The sequence below is a fragment of the Rhinopithecus roxellana genome, chromosome 3, assembly GCF_007565055.1.
Source record: "Rhinopithecus roxellana isolate Shanxi Qingling chromosome 3, ASM756505v1, whole genome shotgun sequence".
NCBI lineage: Eukaryota > Metazoa > Chordata > Mammalia > Primates > Cercopithecidae > Rhinopithecus > Rhinopithecus roxellana.
Genome location: NC_044551.1, coordinates 36,245,659 through 36,268,689, shown reverse-complemented (window position 1 = coordinate 36,268,689; position 23,031 = coordinate 36,245,659).

Sequence of the window (23,031 nt, the reverse complement as noted above, 5' to 3'; positions counted from 1 at the left end):
GGATCCATTAGGAAGGCAGGCAGAGGAGTCTGGGGTAAAACTCCACGGGGAAAAGGAAATCTCTAGCTGAACTTTGTAACAATTTGAGCAGGATGAGAAGCCTCCTGGCCAGAACTCGGGGGAGGGTACAAATCCCTGTGCAGACGCCACAGGCGGGGGAAGAACCAAGCCCTTTTCTTTTACTTCTGGGGGACAGGTAGCCTGAGGCAAGTTCTCAAGCCTGTCTCGCTCACTACCTGGAAACAAACTCCTGGCTATTGGGATGGGAAGCACAGTGAGAATGAGGCTGGCTCTTCAGTTTGTGGGAGCTGAGTGAGGCCTGTGACTGCTGGTTTTCCCCCACTTCCCTGACAACCTGCGTGCCTCAGCAGAGGCAGCCATAATCCTCTGAGGTACACAACTCCAATGACCTGGGAATCTCACTCCCCATCCCCCATAGCAGCTGCAGCAAGACCTGCCCAAGGAGTCTGAGCTCAGACACGCCTACCCCTGCCCTGACCTGATGGTCCTTCCCTACCCACCTTGGTAGCAGAAGACAAACGGCATATACTCGGGAGTTCTAGAGCCATGCCCACTGCTGGTCCCTCTCCACGCTACTACAGGCGACGCTTTCTGGAAAGCGCCACCTCCTGGCAGGAGGCCAGACAACACAAAAATAGAGCATTAAACCACCAAAGCTAAGAGCCCTCATGGAGTCCATTGCATCCCCCTGCCACCTGCACTGGAACAGGGGCTGGTATCCATGGCTCAGAGACCCATAGACATCACAGTACTCTGTGCAGACAATCCCCAGTACTAACCCAAAGCCGGGTAGACTTACTGGGTGGCTAGACCAAGAAGAACAACAATCACTGCAGTTAGGCTCTCAGGAAGCCACATCCATAGGAAAAGGGAGAGTAGTACATCAAGGGAACACTCTGTAGGAGAAAATAATCTGAACAACAGGCTTCAGCCCTAGACCTTCCCTCTGATAGAGGCTACCCAAATGAGAAGGAACCAGAAAACCAACCCTAGTAATATGACAAAGCAAGGCTCTTTAATCTCCCCCACCCCCTCCATATCACACTAGATCACCAGCAATGGATCCAAACCAAGAAAAAATCCTTGATTTACCTGAAAAAGAATTCAGGAGGTTAGTTATTAAGCTAATCAGGGAGGCATCAGAGAAAGGTGAAGCCCAATTCAAGGAAATCCAAAAAATGATAAAAGAAGTGAAGAGAGAAATATTCAAGGGAATAGAGAGCTTAAAGAAAAAACATTGAAAAATTCAGGAAACATAGGACACACTTATAGAAATGCAAAATGCTCTGGAAAGTCTCAGCAATAGAATTGAACAGGTAGAAGAAAGAAATTCAGAACTCAAACACAAAGCCTTTGAATTAACCCGATCCAACAAAGACAAAGTAAGAAAATATGAACAACACCTCTAAGAAGTCTTGGATTATGTTAAATGATCAAACCTAAGAATAATCAGTGTTCCTGAGGAAGAAGAGAATTCTAAAAGCTTGGAAAACATATTTGGGGGAATAATTGAGGAAAATTTCCCCAGCCTTACTAGAGCCCTAGACATCCAAACACTAGAAGCACAAATAACACCTGGGAAATTCATCGCAAAAAGATCATCACCTAGGCACAGTTTCATCAGGTTATTCAAAGTTAAAATGAAGGAAAGAATCTTAAAAGCCATGAGACAGGAGCACCAGGTAACCTATAAAGGAAAACCTATCAGGTTAACAGCAGATTTCTCAGCAGAAAACCCATAAGCTAGACGGTATTGGGGCGCTATCTTCGGCCTCCTCAAACAAAACAATCATCAGTCAAGAATTTTGTATCCAGTGAAACTAAGTATCATGTATGAAGCAAAGATACAGTCTTTTTCAGGCAAACAAATGCTGAGAGAATTCACCACTACCAAGACCCCACTACAAGAACTACTAAAAGGAACTCTAAATCTTGAAACAAATCCTGGAAACACATCAAAACAGAATCCTTTTAAAGCATAAATCACACAGGACTTATAAAACAAAAATACAAGTTAAAAAGCAAAAACAAACCAAAGTACACAGGCAACAAATAGCACAGTAAATGCAATGGTGCCTCACATTTTCTTACTAACTTTGAATGTAAATGGCCTAAATGCTCCATTTAAAAGATACAGAATGGCAGAATAAATAAGAACTCACCAACCACCTATCTGCTGCCTTCAGGAGACTCACCTAACTCGTAAGGACTCACATAAACTTAAAGGATTGGAAAGAGGCATTTCATGCAAATGGACCCCAAAAGTGATCAGGAGTAGCTATTCTTATATCAGACAGAACACACTTTAAAGCAATAGCAGTTAAAAGAGACAGAGGGACATTATATAATGGTAAAAGACCTTGTCTGTGAGAAACACACGTTTACCCATCCAAACCCAAAGAATGGACTCGGAGACATGAAGAACAGCAGAAGCGAGACTTTTAATGGCGGTCTTGCAAAATTGAGTGTCTGGTAGGCAGGCACACCTGGGGCAGTTACAACAGATAATTTATCTTCTAGCACACAAGTCCTTCCCCCAGTTCCTCATTGGTCGATACTCTGGGGTTACAATCTTCCCAGATGTCACCTAATTTTCATTATGTCCCTTATAAGGTTATACCCCATCCCCTTCCCTGCTTAAATCTCAATTTCCCAACAACGAAACTTTCTTCCCTTTTATGAGCTGACCCCTCCTCTACATTCTGTTTGCTTATTGTGACCTTTTAGGTGCATGAGACATGCAGTTTGTCATATTCACAGGCTGACTGCCAGTACTTAGATTTATCATGCCTTGAAAATGGACCATTTAACATGTTTTCTCACATTGTCAAACAGGAAAATATCACAATCCTAAACAGATATGAACCTTACACTGGAGCTCTCAAATTTATAAAACAATTACTAATAGACCTAAGAAATGAGATAGACAACAACACAATAATAGTGGGGGGGACTTCAATACTCCACCAACAGCACTAGACAGGTCATCAAGACAGTCAACAAAGAAACAATGGATTTAAACTATACCTTGGAACAAATGGAATGAACAGATATATACCAGAACATTTCATCTAACAACTGCAGAATACACATTCTATTCAACAGCACATGGAACTTTCTCCAAGATAGGCCACAAAACGAGCCTCAACAAATTTAAGAAAATTGAAATTATATCAAGCACTTTCTCAGACCACAGTAGAATAAAACTGGAAATTAACTCCAAAAGGAACCTTCAAAACCATGCAAATATATGGAAATTAACCTGTTCCTAAATAAGCATTGAGTCAGAAATGAAATCAAGATGGAAACTAAAAACTTTTTTGAACTGAATGACAATAATGACACAGCCTACCAAAACCTCTGGGATACAGCTAAGGTGGTGCTAAGAGGAAAGTTCATAGCCCTAAACACCTACATCGAAAAGACTGAAGGAGCACTAACTGACATTCTAAGGTCACACCTCAGGGAACTAGAGAAACAAGAACAAACCAAACCCAAACCCAGCAGAGGAAAGGAAATAACCAAGATCAGAGCAGAACTAAATGAAATGGAAACAAAACAAAAAACACAAAAGATAAATGAAACAAAAAGCTGGTTCTTTGAAAAGATAAATAAAATTAATAGACCATTAGCAATATTTACCAAGAAAAGAAGAAAGAAATTTCAAAGAACCTCTCTAAGAAATGAAATAGGTGATATTACAACTGTCACCATTGAAATATAAAAGATCATTCAAGGCTACTATGAACATAAACTAGAAAACCTAGAAGAGATGGATAAATTCCTGGAAAAATACAACCCTCCTACCTTAAATCAGGAAGAATTAGACACCATGAACAGACCAATAACAAGCAGCGAGACTGAAATGGTAATTTAAAAATTACCAGCAAAAAAAAAAAGTCCAGGACCAGACAGATTCACAGCAGAATTCTACCAGACATTCAAAGAAGAATTGGCACCAATCCTTTTGACACTATTCCACAAGATAGAGAAAGAAGAAACCCCCCCTAATCCATTCTATGAAATCAGCATCACCCTAATACCCAAACCAGGAAAGGACATTACCACAAAAGAAAACTACAGACTAATATCCTTGATGAACATAGATACTAAAATCCTTAACAAAACACTAGCTAACCGAATCCAACAGCATATCAAAAAGATAATTTACCATGATCAAGTGGCTTTCATACCAGGGATGCAGGGATGGTTTCACATATGCAAGTCAATAAATGTGATACACCACATAAACAGAATTAAAGACAAAAATCACATGATCATCTCAATAGATGCAGAAAAAGCATTTGACAAAATCCAGCATGCTTTATGATTAAAATTCTTAGCAAAATTGGCATACAAGGGACATACCTTAAGGTAATAAAAGCTATCTATGACAAACCCACAGCCAACATAATACTGAATGGGGAAAAGTTAGAAGCATTCCCTCTAAGAACTGGAATAAAGCAAGGATGCCCACTCTCGCCATGCCTCTCCAACATAGTACTGGAGGTCCTAGCGAGAGCAATCAGACAAGAGAAAGAAATAAAGGGTATCCAAGTAAAGAGGAAGTCAAACTGTCACTGTTTGCTGATGATATGATTGTTTACCTTTAAAACCCTAAAGACTCCTCCAGAGAGCTCCTAGAACTGACAAAAGAATTCAGCAAAGTTTCCAGATACAAGAGTAATGTACATAAATCAGTAACTCTTCTGTACACCAATAACGACCAAGCAGAGAATCAAATCAAGAACTCATCCCCTTTTACAATAGCTGCAAAAAAAAAAAAAAACAAAAAACAAAAAAAAAAACTTAGGAATATACCTAACCAAGGAGCCAGAAGACCTCTACAAGGAAAACTACAAAATACTGCTGAAAGAAATCATAGATAACACAAATGGAAACATATCCCATGCTCATGGATGAGTAGAATCAATATTGTGAAAATGACCATACTGCCAAAAGCAATCTACAAATTCAATGCAGTTCCCATCAAAATACCACCATCATTCTTCACAAAATTAGAAAAAATTTCTAAAATTCACATGGAACCATAGAAGAGCCCACATAGCCAAAGCAAGATCAAGCAAAAAGAATAAATCTGGAGGCATCGTACTAACTGATTTCAAACTATAAGGCCACCATAGTCACCAAAACAGGATGGTACTGGGAGAAAAATAGGTCTGGGTGCAGTGGCTCATGCCTGTAATCCCAGCACTCTGGGAGGCTGAGGCGGGCAGATCATTTGAGGTCAGGAGTTCAAGACCAGCCTGGCCAACATGGTGAAACTCTGTCTCTATTAAAAATACAAAAACTAGCTGGGTGTGGTGGTATGCACCTGTAGTCCCAGCTACTCAGGAGGCTGAGGCAGAAGAATCTCTTGAACCTGGGAGGTGGAAGCTGCAGTGAGCCGAGATCGTGCAAAAGAAAAAGGCACATAGATCAATGGAACAGAATAAAGAACCTAGAAGTAAACCCTAATACTCAGAGCCAACTGATCTTCAACAAAGCAAGCAAAAACATAAAGCGGGGAAAGGACACCCTTTTCAACAAATGGTGCAGGGATAATTGGCTAGCCACATGTAGGAGAATGAAACTGGATCCTCGTCTCTCACCTTATACAAAAATCAGCTCAAGATTGATTGAGGACTTAATTCTAAGACCTGAAACTATAAAAATTCTAGAAGATAACATTGGAAAAATCTTTGTAGACATTGGCTTTGCAAGGATTTCATGACCAAGAACAAAATGCAAACGCAATAAAACCAGATAAATAGCTGGGACCTAATTAAACTAAAGAGCTTTTGCATGGCAAAAGGAACAGTCAGTAGAGTGAACAGACAACCCACAGAATGGGAGAAAATCTTCACAATCTATACATCTGACAAAAGACTAATTTCCAAAATCTACAATGAACTCAAATATATTAGTAAGAAAAAAACAAATAATCACATCAAAAAGTGGGCTAAAGACATGAATGGACAATTCTCAAAAGAAGATATACAAATGACCAACAAACACATGAAAAAATGCTCGACATCACTAATGATCAGGAAATGCAAATTAAAACTACAATGCAATACCACCTTCCTATGCAAGAATGGCCATAATCAAGAAACCAAAAAACAGTAGATGCTGGCATGGGTGCGGTGATCAGGGAACACTTCTACACTGCTGGTGGGAATGTAAACTAGTACAGCCACTGTGGAAAACAGTGTGCAGATTCCTTAAGGAACTAAAAGTAGAACTACTGTTTGATCCAGCAATCCCACTACTAGGTATCTACCCAGAAGAAAAGAAGCCATTATATGAAAAAGATACTTGCACATACATGTTATAGCAGCATAATTCACAATTGCAAAATCGTGGAACCAACCCAAATGCCCCTCAATCAATGAGTTGATTAAAAATTGTGGTATATATTATATATGATGGAATACTACTCAGTCACAAAAAGGAATGAATTAACAGCATTTGCAGTGACCTGGATGAGATTGGAGACTATTATTCTAAGTGAAGTAACTCAAGAATGGAAAACCAAACATCGTACGTTCTCACTGTTAGGTGGGAGCTAAGCCATGAGAATGCAAAGGCATAATAACAACACAGTGGACTTTGGGGACTTGAGGGGAAGAGTATGAGGGGAGTGAGGGATAAAATACTACAAATATGGTTCAGTGTATAGTTCTTTGGTAATGGGTGTACCAAAATCTCACAAATCCCCACTAAAGAACTTATGTAGCCAAATACCACCTGTACCCCAATAACTTACGGAAAAAATATATAAAACCTGGATAATTAGCTTAAATAGATACAATATTTTAAAACAAAATTTGAAAAGGTTTAGATAAATATGATTTTTAGTTAAAATTGTTAATAAAACATAATGAGTTCATTAAAAAAATAAAAATAAACTATGTATTTACTTATTGAGACAGAGTCTGTCTTCATTGCCCAGCCTGGCAGTTGTTGTGTCCAAAGTCCAAAAGGGGGGCAGTGTATTGAGGCATGTCTGACTTTCCTTCCTGTCATGGCTGGAAACTCAGTTTTTAAGGTTTCTCTGAGGTCCCTTGGCCAAGAAGGATGAGGCTTAAGATTTTATTTTTAGTTTATACCCAATGTGTTTGGGTCTTCTTTTTGAAGTCTCCCATGTATACTCATTAAATAAGTTTGGATGCCTTTTCTCCAATTAATTTGCCTTTTTTTTGAGTTGATTTATTTTTTTCAGCAAACCTTTAGAGGGCCAAGGAGAAGTTTCCCTTTGGCCCATGCAAGAGTAGCGTCTCACATAATGTTCTTTGCTGAATGCTTTAGCACTTTCGCTTTTAACTCAAGCTCTGTGTATTTCCCTGTGCTGTTCTTACCCTGTGATGCCTGTGCAGGTTCCAGGCATCACCTCCACCCTAGCATGGCCTCTTTCTGAGGAGCCGTATATGGGAAAATCTGAGCACCTTAATTTCTGTAGGACTTGGAAAAGGTGCTTTGTAGCATGTCTCAACATAAAACTTCCTAATTCATCACAACGTGCACATCTCTTTTTGGTGTCAGGGCCTAACTTTCTGTTCTTAAGTGCCTTGGTCTCATTTGGTAGCCTCAGGATAAAGAAAATAAATCTCATGAGTTTTTTGTCTTCCGTAATTCCAGAAACAGCTCCATTTCTGTGAGAATATATCACTCAGAACAAAGAAGAATGTTAAGAATGCAAATTGAGCCCTTAATAGGAATGGGTGCTCAGGTGCTAATTTGCAAGCGGTTACTTTTTAAAAAAAGGGCTGATGAGATATATATATATATATGTTGGCATCTGGTATTATCATTTTGGCAAAAACCCTCATACAATATACATAAGCCTTAGACACAAACAATGCAGGATGAAAGTTGTTAATGAGTCTGTGCTTACAAATAATAATGACTATTCAGTAAATCTAAAAACTAAAGTTGAGATACTTTCTTTGCCCTCTACTTTAAAATTAAGAAACAGATGGCCATCTGTAGCCATATATTTCTCGTTGTTGTGAGTAAAAGCAGTCACAGGAGCTTGTTTTATGCTAAAAGCCTCCATCTGCTAGATGTAATCTTTTTGTACCTGTAGAAAAATGAATAAAATAAGGACCTGCTTGCTTCTGACCTTGACTCTCAGACAGATTATGCACCTACACTGGTTTCCTTTTCTCCTTGACAGGTGTTAATCTTAAAATGATGGCAGCGTAGTCTTTTGACAGTTTCATCCTTTTACCTAAATGGGGTGAATTGGGCTTCATATTTCTGGTTGACATATGTTTTGTTGCTATGCAAGGAGTGGATTTTCCCTTAATGAGCAATACACTGTGGCTCTTCACATCATCTTTTCTTGAAAAAATACTCAAGCATTATTGACTCTTTTTTTTTTTTTTTTTTTTTGCCGAACATAAACAAAAAATTATAAATAAAAATAATCTTAAAAAAATCTTCACGTGTCATGGATCTATTTATTTATTGGAGGGAAAGAAAAATAGGGTAAACAGAATGAGTCACTGAGAATGTGCCGATTCATTTGCTTCCACCTTTTCAGACCCAGTCTAAAATGGCTCCCTACCTCTCTTCCTGCCTTCTGTTCACCACCATCACCACGACATTGTTCCCTAGGGACTGTGTGTTTCTTTCTCTGTGGTTATTTGTAATGGGAGTGCTATTTAAACAGAATTCATTGTCATTCAGGCTTCCTTTGGTTCAGATATGTTGCTTCTGCTTTTACTCGGGTCTGTAGAAAGTTGGAGTTGAAGAAAAGACCTTAGAGGTTACTCTCCTCATTTTACAAGTAAAAAAAAAAAAAAACAAAAAAAACCTGAGGCTAGGAGAAGAGACTGGCAGCCCAAGGCGAAACCACAACTGGACATTGAGCATTTATTTTCTCTGATATATGGATTGTGAAAATCACAGAGAGAAATAACATGAGTCTTAATGTGTATGTTGGACTAGTATGCCTGACTCCAAATGGGATTATTTTCATTAACTTCCTTGAGCAAAGTAGAATGCCTGAGAGTGCTTGTTAAGTATAAGAGTGAAAAACTAAGAAGAATTTAAGAATAATTTCAAGATAGTGTATTGTGGAAGTATAGTCCTACTATAATTTTCAATGTAATTACTTCCTAGCTCAATACATTTGTTTTAGTGATAGACAAGCTTTCTGTTGTAACAAAGGAGAAACTATGTGTGTGTGTGTGTGTGTGTGTGTGTGTGTATAAAATTTGGACCAAAGAGAGAGGAGACACCACTCATGCTTAAAGAAAGAAGACTTTGGGCACAACTTGCAGTGTGATCCTGAGCAAGTTACTTTACCTTGTTATGCCTTAGTTGCTCCATCTTTAAAAAAGAAGCTAAGTCTATGTCTTGGTTTCTCCATCTTCCTTGCTTGCTTGCTTAAAAAAGCAACAATGACAAAACCTGGTATAGATCTTCAAGAGTAGTCTTGGATCAGCATGATTATCATCACCTGGGAACTTGTTAGAGATGCAAATTTTCTTTATTTCTTCTTCTTCTCCTTCTCCTTCTCCTTCTCCTCCTCCTCCTCCTCCTCCTCCTCCTCCTCCTCCTCCTCCTCCTCCTCCTCCTCCTCCTCTTCTTCTTCTTCTTCTTTTTTTTTTTTTAAGAGTCAGGGTCTCTGTTGCCCAGGTTGGAGTGCAGTGTCATGATCATAGCTCACTGCAGGATTGAACTCCTGAACTCCTAAACTTAAATGATCCTCCTGCCTCAGCCTCCCAAAGTGCTGGGATTACAAGCATGAGCCACCTTACCCAACCAGAAATGCATATTTTCAGACCCCACCCAGATTTACATTTCTGCAACTCTGGCAATCTGTCTTTTATCCTGCCCTTCAGGTGACTGTGATTCATGCTCAAATTTGATAACTGCCCGGAATAATCCCACTAGAAAAGCTTGAATGCCAAATGCCTGAGCTAATGCTGCAGAAGAACTGAAACAGCCAGTCTTCCTGGTTTCAGCTCACTTCCAGGTGGTAAGTCTGTGAGTCTAAGATTCTACTCGATTTCTCACATTGCTTCTTGCATTTCTGTATCACCTTTCTGCCAGTAGAAATCAAATAAAAGTTTACCTTTCAGAGTGCAAGACAGACCTATGTAGAAAGTCTTCCAGCAGTAGTACCTACTGGGAACTAGTTTTAGATTCAGAAAAGGAAGTGTTTGCAGTCATGTGTATTCAGTGAGTGAGTCTTATTACTGAAAAAGGAGAGTTCATGTTGGCGCTAAAGTCCTTCTTGAGTCTTGGGTTTTTCTGGTCTTACCTCAGTGGAAGCAGTGTTGCCTAATGGCAGGAACAGTAGCTCTGACTTCATACTGCCTGCTTTCAGTTTGAGTCCCAACACTTCCCTCTTTTTTTTGAGACAGGGTCTTGCTCTGCCGCCCAGGCTGGAGGCAGTGGCACGATCATGGCTCACTGCAGCCTCAACATCCCGGGCTCAAGTGATCCTGAAATCTCAGCCTCCCAAGTAGCTGGGACCACAGGCACATGCCACCACAACTGGCTAATTTTTTATCTTTTTATTTTTTGCAAAGATGAGGTCTCACTCTGTTGCCTGGGCTGGTCTTGAACTCCTGAGCTCAAGTGATCCTTCTGCCTTGGCTTCCCAAAGTGCTGGGATTACAGGTGTGAGCCACAATGCCTGGCTGAGTCCCATCACTTTTGACTTCTGGCGAATTACTTCTTGTCTCAGAATCTCAGTTTCCTTGTAGGTAAATTGGGGGAACACACAGCACCTGCTTCTTTGGAGTCATTGTGAGGATTCAAAAGACACAGCTGATATAAACATGATCAGCATAGTGGCTTGCATGGATTCAGCATTCAATGAATGTTATGCATCATTAGTCTACTTCTGCAGCTTTAAAATGAGGGTGCTGACTTTTTCTTTTTTTTTTGGTAATAATGTGTGAGAGGTATGTAAATATGAAAGAAAATCAAGTATTTGAAAAATTATATCTGGGAATTATGTTATACATGCAGCAATTGTGCAATGGTCAATGATGTCAAAAAGAGGAAAGAGTTAGATATCATGACAGTATCTCCAAAAGAGAACAGATTAGCACACCTAATCCCTTCTATAGTGTTCTCTAAACATACCTCTCACCTCCTCACAGTGCTGAATTCTGACCCAGTTCTTTTGGATCACTTCCAAAGTTCACTGAGCTCTAATTAACAGGTTTCCCAGATTAGGCAAGTCTTCTATTATATGCTTATACCACCCCCATAGTTCTCCTTTTGCAGCACTTACTACCCTCAAAATAATTTGTTCAGTTTGTCCTCACTTGGTTCTTAGCTCCATAAGGGCCAGAACCATGTCTTTGAATTCTGTCTTCATGGTTTAGCTTAGTTCTTAGTGCAAATATCATAGTCATTCCCAAGCAGAAGGTCATGGCACAAATGGGCTTCCTGAGTGAGTAACATGTGTGCTGAGATACTGATCACTTAGCCCTTGAGGATCTGGGCTCAGGTAGAGATTGCAAGGGTCTCAGGACCAGTCTCTTTCCACTTCTGGCAACTTCATCTGTTTACACCAGTATGAAGTAAAATTGTCTTATGTGCGCCATTATGTTAAAAATGTTGGGAAACATTGCAGTCGTTGGGTGGGTAACAGAACAACGAGATAGATGGATGAATAGTTGGATGTCCTAACTTATGAGAAATTATGCTCGTCTACTGTACAATGTAATAGAATCAAATAACTAGGTGGGACTATCACAGGACAGATTCAATGACAAATGGTCCGAAGCAAAGCTCAGTTGATTGACTGCTAGGCAAGGGAGACCCACATTCCTTAGGAAAGATACTTTAGTTTCTTTAAATAGAAAATAAGAGAGTTAGATCTAGTCTGAGAAATAAGTTTTATTTTAAGTAAGGTAAAAATCTGTGAATTAATTTCCGATTGGGTTAAAAATAGACTGGAAGGTCTCTGTTTGGACAGGCTATTACTCAGTTTTGTGTCATTGATACTGAGAACATAGTCCTTAGTCAGGCTCTCCAGAATGGGTTAGTAGACTCTGGATCACTTAGCAGGCAACACTAAATATGCCTGTTCCAAGGCTAGGTAGAACTTTCCATTCACACAGAATCACTGAGAAAAATCCTTTCTTTGATAGCTTCATTGTAATTTAACCAGTTTTAAAACCAGAATTTCAAAAAGTAAAATGGTCCCATGGTGTTGGTTGAAGAAAGGTAGTTATATATTTGTCATCATTGCTAGTTACAACAACAATAACAAAATGTTGATTGTTCCAGTTGTTGTCCAAGTTAAGGATATGAGTTGAACAGTACTAAATGGATGAAAATGTCAGAGATTTTTAATACTTAAACAGAACTGGAGTGAAACAGAAGGGAAGAAAAAGTTTTAACTCCTCCACCTTACCATTCTCTACCTTGTACCTTACACTATTTCCTCAAGGCAGAATGCCCTTGAAGGACCATGTATTTGACAAATAATTTTCCTGTTGTTTCCAACTACTGTCTTAAGGTGTCTCTGTTACAGTTGGGAGGCTTGGTGGGATTCACATAACTTATATGTTAAATTTGGTTATGTAGGGTTTAAGCTATCTGTGTTTTATTAGGCACCTGTTAGGTGGGGATAGAAATCATGGAGTCTGGCCGAGGTATACCTGGTGATGGCATAAGTCATGAAATAAGATATGAAGAGCAAGACCCCAAACAGGTTACACAAGACAACTTCATCTTCCTTGGGTGGGTTGCCATGGCAGTTGGTGGTGGTGGTAGCAATGAGATTTGGAGGAAACAGGGAAATAGATGGCAATACTGGGACTTAGAAAAAATTTGTGAAATTGTTCTTCTAAGAGGCTTGGTCTACCCTGTGCCCAGTTAAAATTCCTATCCTTTTGTGAATTCAAAGGGTTTCTGCCCCCTTTGTTAGGGGCCATAACTAACTATTACAGAACTGGATTCTGGATCTCTTAACTGAAAAAAAAAAAAAAAAGAAAAGAAAAGAAAAGAGAATATTTAGGATAGAATTGTAAACCTAGGCATGAGTTCTTATTGTTATTGTTCATACCAGCCAGGCACTAAACTTAAGCATTCATAGTTATGATTCCCTTTCTGCAGAGATGCAGTTCTTGCTGGTGGAGAGTGACTGTAAAATAATGAGGACAGCTGCCCATCATCTCCTAGTGGTGGGTCAAGCGAGAGGTGAGGCTTAAACATACAGATAAAACCTTTCCAGGGAGAAACTTCATGGGGCGGGGGGCGGTGAAGTATAATAAATAAAACACAAGTCAACCAAGGAGAAGTATGAAATCATTGCTTCTGGAGAGAAAAGCCCAAACAAACTCAAATGTGAAAATAAAATGAAAACGTCCTTTTAGAATGAAAGAAAGAAAAGCAATTCAGAGGAAAAAGTAGAAAAGGTGGAATTGAGCCTACACTTGTAACTTGATTCTACTTGGAGCTCAAAGAGCTTTCAGAGGATCTGCCTTAAATTGCTTTTTGAAATAAAGAACTTATGTAAAGACTGCTTATTTCTTTGAAGTTCTAAGGCATACTATAAAGGAAGCAGAGGGATAATTATGTATAATATTCTGTAAGCCAGGTTGCTAAACTTGCCCTACTCTTGATTTGCTATTATAAAGTCAGTAGCTCCAATTAGGTACGGAGGGGAAGGATAAAAGCAGGGACAGGGTTTCTTGATTCCTCTTTGTCCTTCCTTCCTTTCTCTCTCTCATTCCACCATGAAGGATTGAGATTATATTGCCAATGATTTGACTGACCTATTCTGGTGAATACCAAACATAACTGTGAAGACATATTCCCTCCAAAATGGTGTGTCCTCGTCTCTGGGGAGTTCAAAGATACCCCCACCAATTTAGTAAACTGTAGTTTAATTCCCAAACAGAGCTTCTGATTCAGTAATTGAAGGTGGAGTCTTGTAATCTACATTTTAAACAAGCATCCTGAGTAATCTTAATGCAGGTAATCCAGGGATCATAGTTGGAGACATGTGGACATTGGCATATGTATGTGGTCGGCCTTGATGTCAGATAGATATGGTTTGAATATCAGCTTGGTCACCTTCTAGCTGTGTGACCTTGGGCAAGTTACCTTATATCTTTGTGACAATTTCTCCCTGTATAAAAAGGAAATAACATTAGTATCTACCTCATCAGTGCTGATGATAATCCTGAATGTCCAAAATCCCAAGAGATTAAAATCCTGAATGTTGAAATCCTGAAAGCTGAATTATGGGGAAGGGTTTAGTGTGTTTGTGATTATGTGTAGGATAATTGCGTCATGCTACTTACATCATGTTAGGTGAACTCCTTGCCTTGTTATTGTCTTTATTTGCATTTGGCGGAAAATTCAGATGAGTAGTTAGAAATACAGTATGGCAATGATGAAAACTTCAGTTTAAAAATGTGTCATTTGTCTGCATTGGCATTGCTTCCAATGAATGAAATTCCCAGACTTTTAATGAGTTAAAGCTGCATTTGCCTCAGGAAGCCAGTGAAGTTACTGACTGGTTTAAAAATAATTTTATGCATGGTGGATTAAGAAGACACTTATGCAGTGGTGTTGCTGTTTCATCACCACTATTGTTTCCGTCAAATTTGTGGTCTGTGTATCAATGTATGCAGAACGGGTTTCCATGTCCCCAAGACAACATGGCACAGAAGATGGAAAAATTTAACAGGGAAGGCTCACATCGGTGTATATCAAGTCATAGAATAATTTCAAAAAGAGCAGGGCCATGTCAAAAATGAATATGAACATGTTCTACGAGGAAAGCCATATCCTAAAAGAAAAAATGCAGCTATTTATTGAGATGCAAAGCTTCAAAATATAGTTAATGATCGTGAAAGTTGGCCAGCTCTTATGGACTACTTCCATGTAATTGCACATCATCTATCTCTGTGATATATTTTTTTTCACGTGTTTTTTTTTAAGTTCTATTCCCCACTAATCTAAGTCATTAGCCTTATTTCTTACTATTTATTATGCTACATATATGCTACATATTTCATCTTTGCATCATTTCCAATACTGGAGGTATAAATTGAGCAAAGACTTCTAGTGTGTACTAATTCATTTTGTGCATTTTTTTTTCAAACTTGACTACATGAAATGCATTATCACAATGTTGACTTTGTGGGTAAACATTGAGCATGTATGTAAAAATCTTGAAAATTTCTCAATACATAGAGATGCCATTTTTGTATATTTATACTTGCGAAGGATAAAATTTCTTGATCTTGGCTTCGAGTGACTGCATGCTTGGTGGTAACCCATCAGTTTTTGATCCAACTTGTCAAAAGACTTAAGTTGTCCATAACAGTATTTCAAATGACTGTAGGTATAAAACTGGGTGCATGCAATTACCGACCATAGGGATACATGTTTATACTTTTTGCTTTCTGACTTATTTCTTTATGAATACTATTTGTCTGCTCATAACTCTTATACCCATGCAATCATCATTAGTATACTTGAATGTTCATGCTCACAAAATGCTTATGTTCTTATAGACTATCTTACTATGTAAAGTGGCCTACAAAGTGTTCTGTCATGTTTTCATGTTTCTCAAATAAGTACTCTACAAATGTAAATAAACGTCTTTTAAATAATTTTTTAAATAATTTTTTTCCAGAATTATATTTATGGGATTTTGGTCTTTTGGGATTGTGATTTTTAGGACTTTAAGCTGGAGAGATTCTGAGCTTTCAAGATTTCAACATTGGGGATTTGGTGTTTCAGGATTTTGTGTCTTTTGGTATTATGGCCCAAGCCCCTACATCATGGAGTTGTATCAAAAAGACATGCTTGATACAGTGTGCCACATAGAGTAAGCCCTCAAGAAGAAAGTTATGCTGTCATTTTTATTATTAATAATGGACTTGACAATCCCTTCTTGGAACTTTTTAGACTCTTGTGTACAAGGAAGGAAAGTGAACTTGAATTAGCTTACTTGTCTAAACTCACTCTTCCTCTAGTCTAAACTCACTCCTTCTCTTGTCTAAACTCACTCCTCCTTAGCATCTCTTCCTCTTGTCTGTGTGCCATCATCTTGCTTCTGTTCCAGACAAGGCTTTGCCTTTGCAGGGGAAAATGTGCCATCAGATAGCTTCAGGCTTTTATCCTTATAGGTTGACCAGAGAGGAAAAGAAACCTCCTGCCAGCTCTAGTCAGAATAATGGGAGTGAGGCTGATTGGCTGAGCTAAAATCATATGCCCATCCCTGTACCAGTTCCTGGATGCTCTGCCATGATTGGTTGGCCTGGGTTGTGTGTCCAGCCCCCTATCAGAAGGTAGAGGGACTCATGCTGGACAGACAAGACCCTTATTCACTACCTGTTTCTTCTCTGCAACCCTGTAATTCTGCACCTATTGTACATACACAGCCCAAACCCCGTAGACACTGGGGACAGTGCAAGACCCAAACAGACATGCTCCCTGCCCTCGTGGAAGTTACAGTCTAGTGTAGAAGTAAGCTTTCAGAATGAAGGGAAAAAGACAATTGATTGATATACTCTTGGCCTCTCTCCAACAGTAGAAACTGAGGAAACAGTACAGTAATATGAAGGGTATGATCTGGAAAACAGAAGTAACTTGAATCAATAAACTTGGGGGGAAGTGGTTAATGCATGATAGGCACAGAAACCTTTGAAATGCTTAAAGTAGCACGGAATTCCCATGCCTCATCCCCCACAATTCTATGACAAGCGATGAATAAATTACTGCAGAAAAATCAATGGTCTGGGTGGGTCTGTCTCAGCTAATGTGAATACTTCGCAGAATTTGCTCAGACATCCAGGACTCAAATTCATTATTTTTCCTTTTAATATGGGATGGTTCACCTCCCATTTTACAGTCATCAGCAATTAAATCAGATTAACGATAAGCTAACATTTATTGACCTCTCATTGTGTGCCAGCTAATGTTGTAGGTGCTTTATGTGGATTAATTCATTTAATCTTCTCACTAACCCTGCTAGTTAGATATTGTTATCTTTATTACACCAATAAGAAGACAGGCATAAGGAGTCTAAGTGAGTCTATCATTTATTGAATATTTACAAGATTCAGGGTTCAGTGCCATTTTTATTATGTTAATTCACTGAATCCTTGTAATAATACTAATAAATATGTGCTGTTTTTATACCCAGTTTAAAGATGAGACATTGAGGTTTGGACAAGTTAAAAACTTGCTTGAGGTTACAAAACAAATGAGTGTCAGAATCTGGTCAGGGATCCAGCTCCCTTCAATTGAGATCCTGTTCTTTTAACCACTGAGTTCTGATTTACAGACTTGCTGGCCAAAACAGCTATTGGTAAAGTACATGCCTTATCATTGCAAATGCACTCAAAGGAGAATTTGTTGTTCTGTCTATCATAATCTCCTTGGAGGAAAATAGTGCCTCTTAGGCCTTTCCTCTCTTCCTTTTAGTCCTGTTCTACAAATCAAAGTTGCCTTGAGCTGCCCACATAGAAGTGACAACAAATACAGTATTTTTAATATTTGGTTTTACATTCGACCATTACTTTTTTTAAAAAAGGTGCACATTCTGTGTACTAGGTGCTGTGCTAGTCAATGAGAATTCTAAGTAGACTCCCTTTTATACCTTGATTTCACTCTGGTGATTTCCTGCTTAGCAATGATCGCGATTTTCAATTTTAATTCATTTACTTATTTATTATCTGTCCTCACATTAGAACATATGGTCTAAGTGAACTTCTCTGTTTTGTTACCTTCTGTGTCCCCAGAGTGTAGGTCAATGCTTGACATGTTTTAGGTGCTTATTAAATATCTATTAAGTGAAGAAACATGAAGAAATGAATCAAAGAAAGAAGAAATAAACTGAGTTTATTAGGTAATGAGTAGGTTCTGTTGTTGATATATTCTGATGATTTTTAACACCACTTCTCCCATTACTTTTTGTGTATTGCATCCACACGTGACTTTTCTTCATGGGGAGTAACTGAACAGGCACCAGAATTAGCGTGGGATTACAGAAACTAAAGCAGTGACAGCATAGAGACTTAGCACTAACTGGAAGTTATGTTCCAAAAAGTAATGACTGAATGCCTTCAATACATAGAGGCATTCCCCTTAGAGTTTCTCCCATGTCCAAAAAAAAATGTGATTTCTTTATTTTGGTATAACTGACCATCGGACATGGGAGTAGGGGTCTCTTTGACTTTGGTGGAGCAGCAGGCCTGACACTGGATATGTTAAGTGAAAGCTAAAGAATTGAGAAAATTCCCTCTCTTTCACAGCCTGGCTTTCAAACCTGTTATCTTAGCTGAAGACTGACAACTATTTCTCTTGCAATGGAGTAAAAGGCTGAGAGGCTACAAAAGAACATGAGTGAGAGAAAAATAAAAATATTGGAAAATAAAAATAGTTATAAAATTATTGGATTTCTGATGCTACTATCTTTATTGTATGCAGAGAAGGTTCTGTTCAAGCTTCTGCAGTAGTGTGCCAAGGACATTTTCTTTATTGTTTGCCTGGAAAGAATGCAAAGTGTGTTGAAAGATCGGGGTCAACAACGTTTTTATGTAAAGGTCCAGATAGTGAATATTTTGGGCTTTGAGGATCATACCATCTCTGCCATACTACACAGTTCTGCTGCTGTAGTGCAAAAGAAGCCATAGACAAACGTATATGAATGAGCATGGCTGCTGCAATACAACTTCATTACAAAAACAGGTGTAGTTTGCCAGCCTGTGGACTAGATGATGTTTTGGTATTTAATTTGCGTAAAAGTATGGAACCTGAAACAAAGACCCTTTCCCTCTACCATACACACACCGTAAGTAGATAGAATGATTTGAAAACCCCAGTTTGATGTGAAAATAACAAAAATCATTTGGGCTTTACACATTTCCACACACTTTTGTTATTTCAGTCAGTTTTGCGTGAGCATATCCTGAAAATTAGATTTATCTAGTTTAACCTCAAAAATTAAAAAAAAAAAAAATAAATGAAAGAGACTCAGAATCCTATCCTATCTCCTCTTAAGGGCCAGCCAGCTTGGAGTCCTCTATGTGTAAAAATGCAGACCTCAGCAATGAAAACACCCAAGATCAAAGCTTTGGAAGTATATTACGTTTAGAAAAAAAACTCAGAGCTGCATTAAAAATTGTCATGTTTCATCCACTGCATCCTCCCAGAAGAGTTCACTGGCCCAGTGCCACGTTGCCCCAGAGACCAGCCTGCTCTTGGCCATCCATCTCTGCTCAATGAAGCCAGGCCCCACAAATCACATGGCTTCCCATTGACTTTCTGTCAGGGTGAGGTAACCAAAGCTCTTCTTCAAGCCAAGAGGCATAACACGCAGTTCCTTTCTGCCCAGTTGCTAAACGGGAGCTTCCAGGTCAAAGGAGTCCACCTCTGTGTACAGAGGCCATAGACCAAGACAGGATCAACATTTATGGAGTCACTTCCATGCTCCATTTGTATATTTGGGATTTGTATTTGTATATTGGGATACCCAAGTGGGTAAGATACATTTGGAATTTTCTGGCTTTGAGGTATGCACAGAGTTATATGATGTAAATTCTGGGAAAGAGCAGAGAATGAGTCTGGGCTTAGTGTCAGCTGATTGTAGGCAGCATCGGCCCATTAGGTTAACTCCTGAGCATCAGGAGCTCCATGCATTTTGGCCCATGCTACATTAGCTAAAGTCCATAAAGCCTTGTATAAACAGAGAACAGCTTTAATTGAATAAAATATGTCATTGGCTTCTTCCCTGCCAGGTTCACTGTCTCTCAGTGTCTTCCATGGGCCACATTCTCTTCTTTATAGCTGGCAAGAGGCTCCCTTCTCCGGAGGAGATATGAGTCAGAACAGTTAAAAGTATGGCTCTCCCATCCTTCTTCCTGAAAAAACACCACCTTGTTGAAAGATACTTTCTCTACAGTTTTAGGTGAGTTAGCAGCAGCAGGAGGGTACTTCACAGGAGCAGTTGACACTTCCAGTGCCAACTGATGCTTGTCTCCACTTCAAGGTGACAGCATAGAGACTTAGCACTAACTAGAAGCACTAACTTCAAGGTAGTCTTTTACACTTGACATATTATTTCACTTGGTTGCACCTAACGTAATCATTGTAAAAACAATCATTAACTCACACATTCAAATGAATGAATTTATCAAATATTACTTGAGCATCTCCCATGGCACAGTACTGTTAGGTGTTTTGATAAGAAGGTGTAGGTCCACCAGGCTGATGAGTCTTCTGCCTTCCTCCTCCCCAACTATCCCAATTCCTAAAATATATCTATGAGTGTATTTATAATGTGTGCACTAGTCTAATCTTTGACTTTGGCCTAAAATGGAAAGAGATGTCATTGTCCTCTTTGGTTTTCCAGGAAGACTTGTAGATGGTCCAGAGGTCCAGATGATTTCTAAGGACTAGACGGTCACAGATGGACAAGTATCATTCTTCAGGGATTCTGATTCTTGGACCACATTAAGCCTACATGTTATGGTCCTCCATGCCACCCCATACTTTCCCATTCACAGTATGCCTCATGTTGTTCTTTTGATCCTTGTTTACTTCTGTTCTCTCCTTTGGGCTGTGAGCTCTGTGAGAGCAGGGCCATGTCTCCTACGCTCACTTACTAGTTGTAAACTTCTGAGTAGCTCAACTGAATTCTCAAATTGTTAATTCATGAGCAAGCTTAAGTGCACATAGTGGCACTTAATAATTTATGGTCTCAGGGATTGCTTATTTTAGTCCTAGCTCTAGATTCAAACCTGCAAACACATATGATTGCCCATCTGTCTGACACTGAGCTAGGTGCTGGTGATTTGACAGTAATGAAATACAATCCCTGCTGCCATGGTAGACTATCACATTACTTTAGCCTAGTAAGACACAATGGTATGTTAAGAATGGGGGCTTTGTTGTAAGCCTGGGTTCTAATGCCTGCGACACCACTTACTATCCGTTTGACTTTAGGCAAGTCGATTAACCCATCTGTGCCCTCACTTTTTCTAATATGTAAAATCAGAGCAGAACAGAACAGAACTGAAGGAGATAGAGACACAAAAATCCAATCAAAAAATTAACGAATCCAGGAGCTGGTTTTTTGAAAAGATCAACAAAATCAATAGACCACTAGCAATACTAATAAAGAAGAAAAGAGAGAAGAATCAAATAGATGCAATAAAAAATGATAAAGGGGATATCACCACCAATCCCACAGAAATAAAAACAACCATCAGAGAATACTATAAACAGCTCTACACAAATAAACTAGAAAATCTAGAAGAAATGGATAAATTACTGGACACCTACATCCTCCCGACACTAAGCCAGGAAGAAGTTGAATTGCTGAATAGACCAATAGCAGGCTCTGAAATTGAGGCAATAATTAATAGCCTACTAACCAAAAAAAGTCCAGGACTAGATGGATTCACAGCCAAACTCTACCAGAAGTACAAAGAGGAGCCGGTACCATTCCTTCTGAAATTATTCCAATTAATAGAAAAAGAAGGGATCCTCCCTAACTCATTTTATGAGGCCAGTATCATCCTGATAGCAAAGCCTGGCAGAGACACAACATAAAAAGAGAATTTTATACCAATATCTCTGATGAACATCGATGCGAAAATCCTCAATAAAATACTGGCAAACTGAATCCAGCAGCACATCAAAAAGTTTATCCACCAAGATCAAGTTGGCTTCATCCCTGGGATGCAAGCCTGGTTCAACATATGCAAATCAATAAACGTAATCCATCACATAAACAGAAATAAGAGAAAAACCACATGATTATCTCAATAGATGCAGAAAAGGCCTTTGACAAAATTCAACAGCCTTCATGCTAAAAACTCTCAATAAAGTAGGCATTGATGGAATGTATCTCAAAATAGTAAGAGCTATTTATGGCAAGCCCATAGCCAATATCATACTGAATAGGAAAAAACTGCAAGCATTCCCTTTGAAAACCGGCACAAGACAGGGATGCCCTCTCTCACCACTCCTATTCAACACAGTGTTGGAAGTTTTGGCCAGGGCAATCAGGCAAGAGAAAGAAATAAAGCATATTCAGTTAGGAAAAGAGGAAGTCAAATTGTCCCTGTTTGCAGATGACATGATTGTATATTGAGAAAACCCCATCGTCTCAGCCCAAAATCACCTTAAGCTGATAAGCAACTTCAGCAAAGTCTCAGGATACAAAATCAATGTGCAAAAATCACAAGCTTTCTTATACACCAATAACAGACAAAAAGAGAGCCAGATCATGAGTGAACTCCCATTCACAATTGCTACAAAGAGAATAAGATACCTAGGCATCTAACTTACAAGGGATGTGAAGGACCTCTTCAAGGAGAACTACAAACCACTGCTCAACGGAATAAAAGAGGACACAAACAGAAGAACATTCCATGCTCGCAGATAGGAAGAATCAATATTGTGAAAATGGTCATACTGCTCAAGGTAATTTATAGATTCAATGCCATCCCCATCAAACTATCAGTGACTTTCTTCACAGAATTGGAAAAAACTACTTTAAAGTTCATATGGAGCCAAAAAAGAGCCTGCATTGCCAAGACAATCCTAAACAAAAAGAACAAAGCTGGAGGCATCACTCTACCTGACTTCAAACTATACTGCCAGGCTACAGTAACCTAAACAGCATGGAACTAGTACCAAAACAGAGATATAGACCAATGGAACAGAACAGAGCCCTCAGAAATAACACCACACATCTACAACCATCTGATCTTTGACAAACTTGACAAAAGCAAGAAGAGGGAAAGGACTCCCTATTTAATAAATGGTGCTGGGAAAACTGGGTAGCCACATGTAGAAAGCTCAAACTGGATCCCTTCCTTACACCTTATACAGAAATTAATTCAAGATGGATTAAAGACTTAAATGTTAGACCTAAAACCATAAAAATCCTAGAAGAAAACCTAGGCAATACCATTCGGGACATAGGCATGGGCAAGGACTTCATGACTAAAACACCAAAAGCAATGGCAACAAAAGCCAAAATTGACAAATGGGATC